General features: G+C 40.1%; 1 long non-coding RNA gene across 1 annotated transcript; it reads right to left on the bottom strand.

Annotated features, from left to right (window-relative positions):
* Positions 7800-13910, bottom strand: LOC106505655. Its single transcript, XR_001300266.2, has 3 exons — positions 13767-13910; positions 12664-12790; positions 7800-8709 (listed from the first exon to the last, which is right to left on the bottom strand). It is a non-coding gene; the product is annotated as an uncharacterized LOC106505655 (long non-coding RNA).

Genomic DNA, 16164 nt, shown 5'->3' with positions numbered 1-16164 from the left:
CTGGGGGGGGCTGGGCACCGAGACCTCGGCTCCAGAGATTAGTCCCCGGGCTAGGGGGGCGGGGAAGAGCGGAAACTGCTTGGGAGGTCTCTAAACCATTTGACGGGGCAGAGACTGCCTGGGAGACTAGAAAACAAAGCTGTCGCAGAGGAAGGGAGCAATACTCTAGGGGCGGGGAAGTGGAAAGCCGCCTCAGAGGGAACCTGGGAGAAGAGCCTGGTCTGCGCCAGTGCTGAGGAGGGGAGAGAAGAAGGGGTGGGTCCCCATAGAATACCCCCCACGCCACAACAAGCTTACAGGCCCGCTAGCTAGCAGAAAGCTGTGCTTCCCAGTGCATTCCCTCCCCCCACCCCCACCACCCCCTACGCTCTCGCCGAACCTGGGGCTGCCTGCCATCCAGGAGGGCTGGCCTCAACAATTGCCTGAAGCCTACCACCGCAGGGGCTCTCCCTGCACAGGCCTGCTTGCCCTTTGGAGGGGCTACACTTCCACAGAGCAGCACCAAACACCACCAGCCCCCTAAAAAAGGCCTGCAGCCCAGAAAAGCTAGAACAAGCCTAGCCAGGCCGTGAATAGATCGACCTAATTCTCTGACGGTTTTTCTGAGACGGGCTCCCCCGGGGAGGAGCCTCTTGAGTCTCCAAGGGCCTTGCTACACGCCCAAGACCCTAGGGGGTGCTAAGACCTAGTGGACCAGCTGCATAGGACTGCCAGCTCCAGGCAGGACCCCCTGCAGCCCAGAAAAGCTGCAACAAGCCTGGCCGAATCGGGAAAAGATCTCAGACGGTCTTTCTGAGTCGGGCTGTCCTGGGGAGGAGCCTCTTGAGTCTCCAAGGGCCCTGCTACCCGCCCAAGACCCCAAGGGGTGCTGAGACCTAGTGGACCAGCTGCATAGGACTGCCAGCTCCAGGCAGGACCCCCTGCAGCCCAGAAAAGCTGCAACAAGCCTGGCCGAATCGGGAAAAGATCTCAGACGGTCTTTCTGAGTCGGGCTGTCCTGGGGAGGAGCCTCTTGAGCCTCCAAGGGCCCTGCTACCCGCCCAAGACCCCAGGGGGTGCTGAGACCTAGTGGACCAGCTGCATAGGACTGCCAGCTCCAGGCAGGACCCCCTGCAGCCCAGAAAAGCTGCAACAAGCCTGGCCGAATCGGGAAAAGATCTCAGACGGTCTTTCTGAGTCGGGCTGTCCTGGGGAGGAGCCTCTTGAGCCTCCAAGGGCCCTGCTACCCGCCCAAGACCCCAGGGGGTGCTGAGACCTAGTGGACCAGCTGCATAGGACTGCCAGCTCCAGGCAGGACCCCCTGCAGCCCAGAAAAGCTGCAACAAGCCTGGCCGAATCGGGAAAAGATCTCAGACGGTCTTTCTGAGTCGGGCTGTCCTGGGGAGGAGCCTCTTGAGCCTCCAAGGGCCCTGCTACCCGCCCAAGACCCCAGGGGGTGCTGAGACCTAGTGGACCAGCTGCATAGGACTGCCAGCTCCAGGCAGGACCCCCTGCAGCCCAGAAAAGCTGCAACAAGCCTGGCCGACTTGGGAAAAGATCCCAGACGGTCTTTCTGAGTCGGGCTGTCCTGGGGAGGAGCCTCTTGAGTCTCCAAGGGCCCTGCTACCCGCCCAAGACCCCAGGGGGTGCTGAGACCTAGTGGACCAGCTGCATAGGACTGCCAGCTCCAGGCAGGACCCCCTGCAGCCCAGAAAAGCTGCAACAAGCCTGGCCGACTTGGGAAAAGATCTCAGACGGTCTTTCTGAGTCGGGCTGTTCTGGGGAGGAGCCTCTTGAGTCTCCAAAGGCCCTGCTACCCGCCCAAGACCCCAAGGGGTGCTGAGACCTAGTGGACCAGCTGCATAGGACTGCCAGCTCCAGGCAGGACCCCCTGCAGCCCAGAAAAGCTGCAACAAGCCTGGCGGAATCGGGAAAAGATCTCAGACGGTCTTTCTGAGTCGGGCTGCCCTGGGGAGGAACCTCTTGAGTCTCCAAGGGCCCTGCTACCCGCCCAAGACCCCAGGGGGTGCTGAGAACCAAGTGAAATCTGCTACCATCGTGGGGTGGACCTCCCAGTCCTGTCTGCCCTCAGGAAGTCCTCCTTTGCTTCAAAGAAACACTGTTAGTCCCATCAACACTCCAGAAAAGCCACACTGCCTCAAAAAAAGATTGACCAACAACGACAGCCCTCAGGAAATATTCCAGGGCAGTGACAAGGCAAACACTACCCGATAACGGAGAGTACAACTCCCTCAGGAGAAAGAAGACAACAAGCAAGATGAAGAAGCTGAGAAACCACCCCCAGTCAAACCAACAGGAGAACTCACCTAAAACAGTCAACAATGAAACTGATCTCTGCAGTCTGACAGACCTGGAGTTCAAAAGAGAAATAGTGAAAATACTGAAGGAATTAAGAGAAGATATGAACAGCAATGCAGATACCCTCAGAAAGGAGCTAGAAAATATAAGGAGGAGCCAAGAAAAACTAGAACATTCATTTGCAGAGATGCAAACTGAACTAGGGGCAGTAAAAACCAGAATGAATAATGCAGAAGAACGAATCAGTGATATGGAAGATAGAATAATGGAAATCACTCAATCTGGTCAACAGACAGAAAACCGAATCAAAAAACTGGAAAGCAATATAAGAGACCTATGGGATAATATAAAACGGGCCAATCTACGCATAATAGGAATTCCAGAAGGAGTAGAAAAAGATAAAGGAATGGAAAATATATTTGAAGAAATTATCGCTGGAAACTTCCCAAATCTAAAGGATACTGGATTCAAGATACAAGAAGCACAGAGGGCCCCAAACAAACTGAACCCAAACAGACCCACACCAAGACACATCATAATAAAAATGGCAAAAGTTAGTGATAAAGAGAGGATCCTAAAGGCAGCAAGAGAAAAACAGAATGTTACCTACAAGGGAACCCCCATAAGAATATCAGCTGATTTCTCTACAGAAACACTACAGGCCAGGAGGGAATGGCAAGAGATATTTAAAGTGCTCAAAGGAAAAAATATGCAACCTAGAATACTTTATCCAGCAAGAATATCATTTAAAATAGAAGGGGAAATAAAAATTTTTCCCAACAAACAAAAACTTAAAGAATACAGCAACACAAAACCCAGGTTAAAGGAAATATTGAAAGGGCTTCTCTAAACCAAAAAGAAAGGAAGGAAAGGGAAGAAAAAAGAAAAGAAAAAAAAAAAAAAAGAAGAAGAAGAAGAAGAGGAAGAACTAGGACTGAGGAAGATACAATCAGAGAGCAGTCACTCAAATAAGCCAGCATACAGATTTAATCATGAACATGCTTCAAACAAAATAAAATTAAAAAGAAAAAAATAAAAGAGTCATCAAAACCATAAAATGTGGGCAAGGGATGTTAGGAGGTAAATAATCCTTTTTGTTTGTATGTATGTCTCTCTTCTTAATTTTAATATAATAATGAAGTGTTTGAACTTACAGGACCATCAGGCTAAAACACACAATTATGGGAAGGGGTTAGCATACTTAAAAAACAGGGCAACCACAAGCCAAAACCAAATATTGCATTTGCAAAAAATGAAAAAAAAAAATACACTCAAGCAGATAATAACAGGAGACCATCCAACCAAAAAAAAAAAAAAAAAAAGAAGAATGGAGAACCATAGAATCAACTGGAACACGAGGATCAAATGGCAATAAATAATCATCTATCAATTATCACCTTAAATGTCAATGGACTGAATGCCCCAATCAAAAGACACAGAATGGCTGAGTGGATAAAACGGCAAAAACCTTCAATATGCTGCCTACAAGAAACTCACCTTAGGACAAAAGATACATATAGATTGAAAGTGAAAGGCTGGGGAAAAGTATTTCATGCCAATAGACATGACAGAAAAGCAGGAGTTGCAACGCTCATATCAGACAAAATAGACTTTAAAACAAAAGACATAAAGAAAGACAAAGAAGGACACTATTTAATGATTAAGGGATCCATCCAAGGAGAGGATGTTACTATCATCAACATATATGCCCCAAACATAGGAGCACCCAGATACATACAACAAATATTAACAGACATAAAGGGAGATATTGATGAGAATACAATCATAGTAGGAGACCTAAATACCCCCCTCACATCAATGGACAGATCCTCTAGACAGAAAACCAATAAAGCAACAGAGATCCTAAAGGAAACAATAGAAAAGTTAGACTTAATTGATATCTTCAGGACACTACATCCAAAAAAATCAGAATACACATTCTTCTCAAATGCTCATGGAACATTCTCAAGAATCGACCACATATTGGGACATAAAGCGAATCTCAATAAATTTAGGAGCATAGAAATTATCTCAAGTATCTTCTCTGACCACAATGCCATGAAATTAGAAATCAACCATGGGAAAAGGAAAGAGAAAAAACCTACTCCATGGAGACTAAACAACATGCTACTAAAAAACCAATGGGTCAATGAGGAAATCAAGAAGGAAATTAAAAACTATCTTGAAACAAATGATAATGAAGACATAACCTCTCAAAATCTATGGGATGCTGCGAAAGCAGTGCTCAGAGGGAAATTTATAGCAATCCAGGCCTTTCTCAAAAAAGAAGAAAGATCCCAAATTGACAACTTAACCCTCCACCTAAATGAATTAGAAAAAGAAGAACAAAGAAGTCCTAAAGTCAGCAGAAGGAAGGAAATTGTAAAGATCAAAGAAGAAATCAATAAAATAGAGACTCAAAAAACAATAGAGAAAATTAATAAAACCAAGAGCTGGTTCTTTGAAAAGGTGAACAAAATTGATAAACCCCTGGCCAGACTCACTAAAAAGAGGAGAGAAAGAACCCAAATCACCAAAATTATAAATGAAAAAGGAGAAATCACAACGGATACAGCAGAAATACAAAAAACCATAAGAGAATACTATGAACAACTATATGGCAATAAGTTTGACAATCTGGAAGAAATGGACAATTTTCTAGAATCTTACAGCCTGCCAAAACTGAATCAAGCAGAAACAGACCAACTGAACAGACCAATCACTAGAAATGAAATTGAAGAGGTCATAAAATCACTCCCTACAAATAAAAGCCCAGGACCAGATGGCTTCACAGGTGAATTCTATCAAACATATAAAGAGGAATTGGTGCCCATCCTCCTTAAACTCTTTCAAAAGGTTGAAGAAGAAGGAATACTCCCAAAGACATTCTATGAGGCCACCATCACCCTCATTCCAAAACCAGGCAGAGATACCACCAAAAAAGAAAACTATCGCCCAATATCATTGATGAATATAGATGCAAAACTTCTCAACAAAATCTTAGCCAACCGAATCCAACAACATATCAAAAAAATTATACACCATGACCAGGTTGGGTTCATCCCAGGTTCACAAGGATGGTTCAACATACGCAAATCAATCAACATCATACACCACATTAACAAAAAAAAAGTCAAAAATCATATGATCATCTCAATAGATGCAGAAAAAGCATTTGACAAAGTTCAACATCCATTCATGATCAAGACCCTCGCCAAAGTGGGTATAGAGGGAACATTCCTGAATATAATCAAAGCCATTTATGAGAAACCCACAGCAAATATAATCCTCAATGGGGAAAAACTGAAAGCCTTCTCACTCAAATCTGGAACAAGACAGGGATGCCCACTCTCACCACTGCTCTTCAACATAGTTTTGGAAGTCTTAGCCACAGCAATTAGACAAACAAAAGAAATCAAAGGCATCCATATAGGAAGAGAAGAGATCAAACTGTCACTGTATGCAGATGACATGATTCTATACCTAGAAAACCCTAAGGACTCAACCCCAAAACTCCTTGAACTGATTAATAAATTCAGCAAAGTGGCAGGATATAAGATTAACATTCAGAAGTCAGTTGCATTTCTGTATACCAGCAATGAAGCATTAGAAAAGGAATACAAAAATACGATACCTTTTAAAATTGTACCTCACAAAATCAAATACCTCGGAATACACCTAACCAAAGAGGTAAAGGACCTATATGCCGAGAACTATAAAACCTTAATCAAAGAAATCAAAGAAGATGTAAAAAAATGGAAAGATATTCCATGTTCCTGGATTGGAAAAATCAATATTGTGAAAATGGCCATCCTACCCAAAGCAATCTACAGATTCAATGCAATCCCTATCAAATTACCCATGACATTTTTCACAGAACTAGAACAAACAATCCAAACATTTATATGGAACAACAAAAGACCCAGAATCGCCAAAGCAATCCTGAGAAACAAAAACCAAGCAGGAGGCATAACTCTCCCAGACTTCAAGAAATACTACAAAGCCACAGTCATCAAAACAGTGTGGTACTGGTATCAAAACAGACAGACAGACCAATGGAACAGAATAGAGAATCTGGAAATTAACCCTGACACCTATGGTCAATTAATCTTTGACAAGGGAGGCAAGAACATCAAATGGGAAAAGGAAAGTCTATTCAGCAAGCATTGCTGGGAAACCTGGACAGCTGTATGCAAAGCAATGAAACTAGAACACACCCTCACACCATGCACAAAAATAAACTCCAAATGGCTGAAAGACTTAAATATACGACAGGACACCATCAAACTCCTAGAAGAAAACATAGGCAAAACACTCTCTGACATCAACATCATGAATATTTTCTCAGGTCAGTCTCCCAAAGCAATAGAAACTAGAGCAAAAATAAACCCATGGGACCTCATCAAACTGAAAAGCTTTTGCACAGCAAAGGAAACCCAAAAGAAAACAAAAAGACAACTTACAGAATGGGAGAAAATAGTTTCAAATGATGCAACTGACAAGGGCTTAATCTCTAGAATATACAAGCAACTTATACAACTCAACAGCAAAAAAACCAATCAATCAATGGAAAAATGGGCAAAAGACCTGAATAGACATTTCTCCAAAGAAGATATACAGATGGCCAACAAACACATGAAAAAATGCTCAACATCGCTGATTATAAGAGAAATGCAAATCAAAACTACCATGAGATACCACCTCACACCAGTCAGAATGGCCATCATTAATAAATCCACAAATAACAAGTGCTGGAGGGGCTGTGGAGAAAAGGGAACCCTCCTGCACTGTTGGTGGGAATGTAAACTGGTACAGCCACTATGGAGAACAGTTTGGAGATACCTTAGAAATCTATACATAGAACTTCCATATGACCCTGCAATCCCACTCTTGGGCATCTATCCGGACAAAGCTCTACTTAAAAGAGACACATGCACCCGCATGTTCATTGCAGCACTATTCACAATAGCCAGGACATGGAAACAATCCAAATGTCCATCGACAGAGGATTGGATTCGGAAGATGTGGTATATATACACGATGGAATACTACTCAGCCATTAAAAAGGATGACATCATGCCATTTGCAGCAACATGGATGGAACTAGAGAATCTCATACTGAGTGAAATGAGCCAGAAAGACAAAGACAAATACCATATGACATCACTTATAACTGGAATCTAATATCCAGCACAAATGAACATCTCCTCAGAAAAGAAAATCAATCATGGACTTGGAGAAGAGACTTGTGGTTGCCTGATGGGAGGGGGAGGGAGTGGGAGGGATCGGGAGCTTGGGCTTATCAGTCACAACGTAGAATAGATTTACAAGGAGATCCCGCTGAATAGCATTGAGAACTATGTCTAGATACTCATGTTGCAACAGAAGAAATGGTGGGGGGAAAAACTGTAATTGTAATGTATACATGTAAGGATAACCTGACCCCCTTGCTGTACAGTGGGAAAATAAAATAAAATTTAATATAAAAAAAAAAAAAAAAAAAAACCTGTAAAACAAAAATCCACCAAATTCATAGAAAAAAAGCTCACATTTTTGGCTACAGAAGTGGGGTGTGGGGACAAGGGAAAATGGAGGAAGATGGTCAAATCACACAAACTTTCAGTCACAAGATAAATCAGTATTAGGGATGTAATGTACAACATGATGACTATAATTAATACTACTATATAATATTTAGGAAAGTTGTTAAAAGAGTAAATCATAAAATTTCTTATCACAAGCAAATTTTTTCTGTATCTATATGAGAAGGGTCTTAGCTTAATCTATCTTGCTTATGACTTCACAATATACATAAACCAATCTATCAGGCTGTATACCTTAATCTTACAAGGATGTATAGCAATTGTTTCTCAGTAAAAGTGAAAAAAATAAAAAGAAACAAAGACAGACAATTTCCAATTCAAACATACATGTGTCATGGGCACAACATAAGGATAGGTGATATAATGTAAAAATAAGTGCTGTTCAGTTAAAGTATGGTTATTATAATCATTTTCATAATAATAAAAGCAGATAAGATATATAAAGGATTCCTAAGATATATAAAGGATTTTACATATTTTATCTCATATCAACTTCCCAGTAAACATATGGACAGAGAATTTCATCTCCAGTTATTGAAAGAGCACACTGAGGATCAGAAATATTAACACATCTAAATTTAGAGAATAACTAGTAGAGTTAAGAAGTATATCTAGATATATTTGATTTTGCTGTAGTTTGTAACTTAGCATCCATTCTGCCTTCTTCTCACAATCACTCAGCAATCCATCTCTCCTCCATTTGTCATCTGTGGAATAGGTGTGGGTCCTTCACAGGGCAGTCATGTGATGCAGGCTCAGCCTGTGTGCTTGGAGTCAGTGAGCTGCCATGGCACATCTGCTAGGACACCTGGGGAAAAAACACACGTCTTTCTGAAAAGGTTTAAATCTGAGTTAAAAATAAGTTTTACTAGTGCTAAAGTCATATGCAAACATGAAGAGAACTAGATGCAGACAAGATAGATGCAAAAATGTGTACTGTAGGGACATCTCTTTCTCATTTTTTAAAACTTTTTTTAAGGCAACACCCATAGCACATGAAAGTTCCCAGGCCAGGGCTTGTATCCAAGCTGCAGCTGAGACCTACACCACAGGTGCAACAACACTGATTCCTTTAACCCATTGCTCAGCAAGCTAGGGATTTAACCCATGCCTTCTGCAGTGACCAGAGCCACCACAGTCAGATTCTTAACCCACTGTGCCATCGAGGGAACTCCTTGTGTGTAAATCTCTTAAGCCTCTTCTCTGAATTGAGTGTAACACCACTTCTATTACTCTCGTATAATAGTTGTATGAGACAATTAATTCCATTACTACTTAAGCCAGTATTTGTTTAGCTTTTCTCTTTCTTACAATTGAAGATAAAATGAATAATACAGAAGTCTAAATTCACTCTCAACTGCAGGCTTTTCTTCTATAACTGTGTGGCCTCATTCGGACATTCAGAGTACAATATTCTGTGGTCATTTTTTAAGGATGTTAACTACATTTACTTTTCTTTCTTTTAACACTACACATAATTTTCCTTGTATGGAAATCTATAGGGTCATGATTTTCTGTGCATTCATAGACAGTGTAAATTCATTTTCCATTCTACTGAAACAGTTTTTTTTTATTGAAAAGGATATGTACTCTTCACATTATTTTTATAGCTTTAACCCTTGCCTTTGTATACTATCTTGTCAACATGACAGCCAGAGTGATTTTTGTTTTGGAAAAATAGCAACAAAATGAAACACAACTCTACACCCACTAGGATGGCTATAATGAAAAGACAATAACAAGTGTTGGTGAGGCTGTGAAGAAATTTGACCCCCATATAGTGATGGTGGGAATGTAAAGTGATGCAGCTTCAGGGTAAAACACTTTGGTTGTTCTTCAAAAGTTTAAATGCAAATTACCACATGAGGAGTTCCCGTCTTGGCTCAGTGGTTAATGAATCCAACTAGGAACCATGAGGTTGAGGGTTTGATCCCTGGCCTCGCTCAGTGAGTTAAGGATCTGGCGTTGCCATGAGCTATGGTGTAGTTTGCAGACGCGGCTTGGATCTGGCATTCTATGGCTCTGGCGTAGGCCGGTGGCTATAGCTCTGATTAGACCCCTATCCTGGGAACCTCCATGTGCTGCAGGTACAGCCCTAGAAAAAGGCAGAAAGATAAAAACAAACAAACAAACAATTTACCACGTGACCCAGCAATTCAACTCCTGCATGTACACTCAAGAACTGAAAAAAGGTGGAAACAACCAATGAATGGATCAAATGATGACTGGATAAAAAGAACATAGTCTACACATGTTATGGAATATTATGCAGCTATAAAATGAATCACACACTGATACACATTACAGTGTGGATGAACCTTGAAAATATTCTGTTAAGTAAAAAGAGGTAGACATAAATGATCACATATTGCATGATTCTAATGATAAGAGACTATGGAAGAGATAAATCCACTGAGGCAGAAAGCAGATTTTTGTTTTTCAGGGCCTTGGGGGATGGGGAATGACCACTGAATATGAAAAGGGATTTCTTTTGGGATTACAATATATTTTGGAACTAGAGATGGCTGTTATTTAGCAATATGAATGTAGCAAATATCACTGAACTGTTCACTTTAAATTTTCATTTTGTAGATGACATCATATATTTTTATCTTTTATTTATATATACTTTTTCTACTGTACAGCATGGTGACCCAGTTACACTTACATGTATACATTCTTTTTTCTCACATTGCATGTTCCATCATAAGGGACTAGACAGAGTTCCCAGTGCTACACAGCAGGATCCCATTGCTAATCCATCCCGAAGGCATCACATCTTTTCAAGTGCAGAAAAAATGGCATCCAACGATAAATCATTCATCATCTCCAACCCAATGATGGCTTCCCATCTCACTCATAATACAAACTCCTTACCATGTTCTGCAAGAACCCACATAATCTGCTTCTCTGTTACTTCTCTTGCTCTCAGGTACTTTCATCCTTTTTCATTGCACACCAGCCTCCTTGCCATTCCTTAAACAGGCAGATATGCTCCCCTCATCTACTCCCTGGGGATTTTGAATTTGTTCTTCCCCCTTGCTGGAATGCTCTTCCTCCAGATGTCTGCATGACTCACTTCTTTCCCTCCTTTGAAACTCTGCTCAGCTTTTACTTTTAAAGTGAGGATTTTTCTGACCAAGGAGTTTAAATTACATACCCTCACTCAAAGCACTGTCTAATCATCTTTCTTCCTTTATTTTCTTGCAGCACTTGTTGTCATCCAATATACTATATATTTAATTTACTTTCCATTCCAGAATGTAAGATCCATGAGGGTAGGACCTAAGCCAGTGGCTGGCACATCTTAGGCACCATAGTCATTTTGCATATACTGACTTGCATCTATCTCTATGCTCCATGAATCAGATGAAGAAGTGGAGAGTCTAATTATAGTTAGGTGAAGAAAAAGGCAACTATATTCCTTGTGTGACTCACCACTTGGGCTGAGGGGTTTTGGAGCTGGCAGGGCTCAAGCATCAGCTACTTTGGGAGCCTGGTTCTTTGATTGGTTTTGAGAATCATTCCTGGAAACTCAGCATAGAGTTTGTTTCTTCAGTCTCCCCAATCAATCTATAAGCTAGTAAAGCCCCTTAATGAATCCCTGAGTGTTTAATCTCTAAGAATGTATGGATTCTGTTTCTTCAAATGAGAACCTTGAATGATATGGTGTGATATGGTTGTAGAAAGTCCTGAAGCAATTCTGTATTCACATTAATAAGTTGTCCTATTGTTCAATTAGGCAAATGTCCAGTATCTCAATAGTGCTTGCATATGTATGTACACATACACACACAGACACACACATACATATATATACATATACATATATACACACACACATACATATATATACACATATATATGTATGTATACACACATACATACACACATACTACTAATTAATACATAATAGCACACAATGAATTATATAAATATAATTATATAAGACAAATAGATATAAATTATGTTTGTGCTAGATAACAGAATTGCCATCCATGAGCAGCACTATTTAGTTAGTTCCAAATATCCATTTTCTACATTTCTGTGCCAATCAACCATCATTGCTTAACCAAAAACCATGGAATCTTGGTGACAGTGAGCAATTATTTATCACATGTCTCTGAGTCAACTAGTGGGTGGTTGATTGATCTAGAGAGAGACTGTCTGCATTGACTTACAACAAGCTGTTGTTTGACTCTTCATTTAGAGCTCCTTCATGTGAAGAGGCAACCATTTTCCATGGAAAGATCCTTTCATCTGATTGCAGAAGAGCCAGTGGACATAGATAAGACCACTTAAGGCATAGGTTCAGAACTAGCCAATGTCACTTCTCCACATTCCACTGGCTAAAACAAGCCTCATGCTATATTCAAATGCCAAGAAGTGGAAAGCACCCCTACCTGTTTCTGGAAGAATTACACAGTTTCATGGCAGAGAACAAGGATTTGGAAAAGGATGAAAACCTGGGCCCGAATTCTCAATCTATTATTCCATCTCTAGCTTTCATATTCAGTGGTCCAAGGCAATCAGAAATCAGGCTCAAATTTTATTATTAGTTTTATTAAAATTAATTTTAAATAATTGGGGAGATAAATTTGAGAGTTTTTGTTATAAAAATTAGCGATCCAAATCTACTTAATAATGTATAAATTTAGTTTATATAAATCATTTACTTGCAAGTTATAAGGAAGTTGATAGAAACTCCTGAAAACCAACAGGGAGTACATTTCCCTTTTATTTAATGAAGGAATACCTCTACCTGGCATGTAGGTCGAGTCGAATTCTGAGTCTTTCAATTTCAGGAAGGCATAGAAGATGACCATAAATTTATAAAATGTGACATTTTAATCAAGCCCCAAGCTGTTGGCTAATTACATGCCACTGCACTTAAAGGAAAAAAAGGAGATGTCAGGTTGGTATAGAGATGAGCACAAAATTGTCCTCAGTACTTCACTGATCATTATGAATACCACAGTATCAAATTACCCAGAAAAGATAGAGTAGTAAATCCTTCTAAAAGTCATATTTCCAATTTTCTTTTCAATTTTATTTTGGCGTAAATTTGGATACAGGTTTATTCAAAAGCTGACATTTTCTTTCAGTGCATCTTTTCTGTACAAAAAAATATGTATAATGTATCTACTAGTAACATTGGAGACCATTAAGCTATGGAAGCATGAAATCAACTAGAAATTATTATTTTAATTCTATGCACTTGTGCATAACAGGATGAACACTGTGCCAAATAAACCTTCATCAGGACTCTACCTAGTATTCTACATGCTAATGGGGCCTGAAGTTTAGAATACAGATGTGTGGGGATGCAGCCAGGGAGATACACACAAAATCAAGAGATTAGTTGCCTCTCTCCAGAGAATTAGCCGATACTGAATTAAGACCTGAGGCAAAACATATGCCATTCCTCCATGTTCACTTGACTTTTCTCTTTGGTGTTGTCACTGAACTAACTTGACCTGATTTTCCAAGGACAAGAATATGAAACACCAAAATGTGTGGTTGTTCTATTCAAAGATGTTTTCTCTCTCTCACACACACACACACAGCTAGTGTTATTTACTGTATCCAAAGCACAGAATTAACTGAACAAAAGTACTAGCCATTCCTTCAGCTCAAGGAAGCAATAACTGAGTTTTTGACATCATTCTGTTCTATATTTTTTCCACAAGGTAATCTTACTTCCCAATGAGCTATTTGCTGATACAAGTTAAAATTTAAAGGAGAGGATAGGGAAGAGCAGCAAAGTTATTATGTATTTTATTACTTTCTTGCCTCCTGAAAGAGGAGGGTCAGTGTAGATAGCAAAGAGAATTGATAGTAAGGTAAAATCACTGTGACACTTACCACAAAGCACCTGATAAAAGCAGGGCATGTTTATCTTCTTTAGACTTGTATCATACTTGAAAATGAAAAATATCACAGGAGTAGAAAAGGCTTCAGAAGATACTATGTCCATTCTTTTATTCTAAGATTTGAACACACAAACAAAACAAGGGAATAAGACTTGAATTTCAGATTTTTTTTCATATTGTTTTCTTACTTTTTTATATAGAGGTTTTTTTGTTGTTGTTGTTATAGCTGGTATACAGTGTTTTGTCAATTTTCTACTGTACCGCATGGTGACCCAGTTACGCATACGTGTATAGATTCTTTTTTCTCACAGTATCATGCTCTATCGTAAGTGACTAGACATAGTTCCCATTGCTACACAGCAAGATCTCATTGCTTATCCATTCCAAAGGCAATAGTCTGCATCTTTTAACCCCAAGCTCCCAATCCATCCCAATCCCTCCCCCTCCCCATTGGCAACCACAAGTTACTTCTCCATGTCCATGAGTTTTTCTGTGGAAAGGTTCATTTGTGCTGTATATTAGATTCCAGTTATAAGTGATATCATATGGTATGTCTTTCTATTTCTGACTTACTTCACTCAGGATGAGAGTCTCTAGTTCCATCCATGTTGCTACAAATGGCATCATTTTGCTCTTTTTTATGGCTGAGTAGTATTCCATTGTGTATATATACCACATCTTCCGAATCCAGTTGTCTGTTGGTGGACATTTGTGTTGTTTCCATATCTTGGCTATTGTGAATAGTGCTGCAATGAACATGTGGGTGCATGTGTCTTTTTCAAGAAAAGTTTTGTCTGGATATAGGCCAAGAGTGGGATTGCTGGGTCATATGGTAGTTATATGTATAGATTTCTAAGGTACCTCCATACTGTTCTCCACAGTGGCTGTACCAGTTTACATTACCACTAGCAGGGCAGGAGGGTTCCCATTTCTCCACACCCCCTCCAGCATTTGTTCTTTGTGGATTTATTAATGATGGCCATTCTGACTGGTGTGAGGTGGTACCTCATGGTAGTTTTGATTTGCATTTCTCTAATAATCAGGGATGTTGAGCATTTTTTTCATGTGTTTGTTGACCATCTGTATATCTTCCTTGGAGAAATGTCTGTTCAGGTCTTTTGCCCATTTGTTAATTGGGTTGTTGGCTTTTTGCTATTGAGTTGTATAGGTTGTTTGTATATTTTAGAGATTAGGTCCTTGTCAGTTGCATCATTTGAAACTATTTTCTCCCATTCTGAAAGTTGTCTTTTTGTTTTCTTTTTGGTTTCCTTTGCTGTGCAAAAGCTTGTCAGTTTGATGAGGTCCCATGGGTTTATTTTTTCTTTTATTTCTGTTGCCTTGGGAGACTGACCTGAGAGAACATTTGTAAGGTTGATGTCAGAGAATGTTTTGCCTATGTTCTCTTCCAGGAGTTTGATGGTGTCTTGTGTTATATTTAAGTCTTTCAGCCATTTGGAGTTTATTTTTGTGCATGGTGTGAGGGTGTGTTCTAGTTTTCACTGATTTGCATGCAGCTGTCCAGGTTTCCCAGCAATGCTTGCTGAAAAGCCTGTCTTTTTCCCATTTTATGTTCTTGCCTCCTTTGTCAAAGATTAATTGACCATAGGTGTCTGGCTTTATTTCTGGGGTCTCTATTCTGCTTCATTGGTCTGTCTGTCTCTTTTGGTACCAGTGCCACACTGTCTTGATGACTGTGGCTTTGTAATATTGCCTGAAGTCTGGGAGAGTGATGCCTCCTGCTTGGCTTTTGTTCCTCAGGATTGCTTTGGCAATTCTGGGTCTTTTGTCATTCCATATGAATTTTTGGATTGTTTATTCTAGTTCTGTGAAAAATGTCATGGGTAATTTGATAGGGACTGCATTGAATCTATGGATTGCTTTAGGTAGTATGGCCATTTTTACAATATTAATTTTTCCAACCCAGGAGCATGGAATCTCTTTCCATTTTTTAGCACTTTCTTTAATTTCTTTGATTAATGTTTTATAGTTCTCAGCATCTAAATCTTTCACCTCCTTGGTCAGGTTTATTCCAAGGTATTTGATTTTTTGCAGGCAATTTTAAAAGGCATTGTATTTGTCTTTCTCTTTCTGATTTACCTCATTCAGTTTGAGAATCTCTAGTTCCATCCATGTTGTTGCAAATGGCATTATTTCATTCTTTTTTATGGCTGAGTAGCATTCCATTGTGTATATATGCCACATCTTCCTACTCCAATGGACAAAAAAGAAAATCATGGACTTGGAGTATAGACTTGTGGTTGCCTGAGGGGAGGGGGATGGAGTGGGAGAGATTGGGAGCTTGGGGTTAAGGGATGCAAACTATTGCTTTTGGAATGGATTAACAATGATATCCTGCTGTGTAGCACTGAGAAATATGTCTAGATACTTAA

Source organism: Sus scrofa, chromosome 13 (assembly GCF_000003025.6).
Source record: "Sus scrofa isolate TJ Tabasco breed Duroc chromosome 13, Sscrofa11.1, whole genome shotgun sequence".
Classification (NCBI taxonomy): Eukaryota; Metazoa; Chordata; class Mammalia; order Artiodactyla; family Suidae; genus Sus; species Sus scrofa.
This window is presented reverse-complemented; position numbering and strand designations above follow the sequence as displayed.